The 2182-nt window shown below is 38.5% G+C and overlaps 1 non-coding gene across 1 annotated transcript; it reads right to left on the bottom strand.

Annotated features, from left to right (window-relative positions):
* Positions 1-457: 457 nt before the first annotated feature.
* TRNAC-GCA (transfer RNA cysteine (anticodon GCA)) lies at positions 458-529 on the bottom strand. Its single transcript has one exon. It is a non-coding gene; the product is annotated as a tRNA-Cys (tRNA).
* Positions 530-2182: the final 1653 nt, after the last annotated feature.

Genomic DNA, 2182 nt, shown 5'->3' with positions numbered 1-2182 from the left:
CTGAGGGATGGGATGGGGAGGGAGGTGGGAGGGGGTTTCAGGATGGGGAACACATGTACACCCATGAATTATCCATGTTAATTTATGGCAAAAACCACTACAATATTGTAAAGTAATTAGCCTCCAATTAAAATAAATTACTTAATTTTAAAAAATGAACACTGAGTGCTAAAGAATTTTATGCTTTTGAATTGTGGTGCTAGAGAAGACTCTTGAGAGTCCCCTGGACAGCAAGGAGATCAAACCTGTCAGTCTCAAAGGAAATCAACCCTGAATATTCATTGGAAGGACTGATGCTGAAACTGAAACTCCAAGAAGTGAGAAGAAGAAGTGAAGTCACTCAGTCGTGTCCAACTCTTTGAGACTCCATGGACTGTAGCCTACCAGGCTCCTCTCTCCATGGAATTTTCTAGGCAAGAGTACTGGAGTGGGTTGCCATTTCCTTCTCCAGGGGATCTTCCCCACCCAGGGATTGAACCCGGGTCTCCTGCATTGCAGGCAGATGCTTTACCATCTGAGCCACCAGGGAAACTCCAATACTTTGGCCAACTGATAAGAAGAGCAGACTCACTGTTAAAGACCCTGGTGCTAGGAAAGACTGAGTGCAGGAGAAGTGGGTGACAGAGAATGAGATGGTTGGATGATATCACTGAATCAATATGAGCTGGACTTGAGTTGGAACAAACTCTGGGAGATAGTGAAGCACAGGGAAGCCTGGAAGCTGCAGTCCATGGGGCCACAATTTTCAGACATGACTTAGGGACTGAATGACAACAAAGCTGCTTATACTATGATCCTGCACACATCACTTGGCCCATTTTATCTGCATAAGATGAAATAACTTCTAAATCTTTGGCAGTAAATATTTGCAGCTTATTCTCTTTGTCTAAACAACATCAACAGCAACAACAAAATTTATCAATTCCTTTAGTAATAGATTCTATGCTGTGCAAAACTATTGGCTATTTATGTTTTCCCTCATTCCACTGAATCTAGACTTCCTAGTAAATTCTATGTTTTTCTGCTTTGTGTCAGTTTTTATGGGAGTGTCTTAGTGACTCTACTAATGACTTTTATGAATTCTCTCTCCATTTCTTTGTCCTATTTTTTTTTTTTTCTTCTAATATGTGGGTGGGAGGGGTTATGCCTTTAAAAGTTTAATTTTCTCCTCAGGTGACTTTTGTAGAAGACATTTTCACTTAATAAGGAAGGGAAAGGAAATCAAGGATGTGAATATGTTTAACAAGGTGTGGTTATATAGGGAAGGAATCTGAGGCAGACAGTGATGTACAACTTAAATGTTTTGGCTAGTTTGGCTTGTGCATTTGTTATAGTAGGTCATTTATTCAGAAAGTGAAACAATTCTGTGAGCCCTCATATTGAAGATTCAGAGAGCAAAAAATACCGGTAATTAGGAGACTCTGGGACAAAAAATCTCTGAATTCTACTGTTAGAATTAATACATAACTACTTATAGTCTCATTTGATATACTAGGCTCTTTAACAAGGGATCTCAACCCTGTTCACTTCTCTCTCTTCCCACTCCACAACTAACAAAAATTATTTTAAGACATGTCAGAACATCAACTTCATTAAATCACATCTGAAGCATGAAAATAAGCTTAACTTCTAAGAGTGAATACAGGTAATTTAAAAATAGCACATTTTCCCATACATGTATTTAACTCATTGCTTGTCTATAAATACAAGAAAATTCAGAAATTCCCATATCCAATCAAAGTCACCAAAGCTTCTCAGCAGAAGCAGGATTTAAATATAATTCTAGCTAAAAGAGCAAAATCTAATACATTGTATAATTGAGTTCATATAGACTACTAACAAAGAAAAGATAGAACATATGAAGATTAGAAGTGTGAGGGGTTCAGAAGAATACACCAATATTTATTTAGCCTATCTAAATAACAGTGGAACTGGAAACAAGAATATTCTGATCCTTAAATGTCTAAGGTCTCCTCTGAAACAGAAAAATGTCCTTTTTTAATGAGTCATGGAAAGAGCCCCTTGAACTGCTCTGATTTTCTGTTCAGTAAGCAATCTACTGATCACTGAGCCCTTACTCCAGGAACGCCCTGCAAACCTCCCACCATTGCCACCTGATTGGTTTCTCATTGGGATTACTGGAGGTAGTAGAGAAAATGCCCTTCTCATAGCACCTGGCACT

The sequence above is a fragment of the Dama dama genome, chromosome 29, assembly GCF_033118175.1.
Source record: "Dama dama isolate Ldn47 chromosome 29, ASM3311817v1, whole genome shotgun sequence".
Taxonomy (NCBI): Eukaryota; Metazoa; Chordata; class Mammalia; order Artiodactyla; family Cervidae; genus Dama; species Dama dama.
The sequence above is the reverse complement of the archived record's forward strand: the minus strand, read 5'-3'. Positions and strand labels throughout refer to the sequence as shown.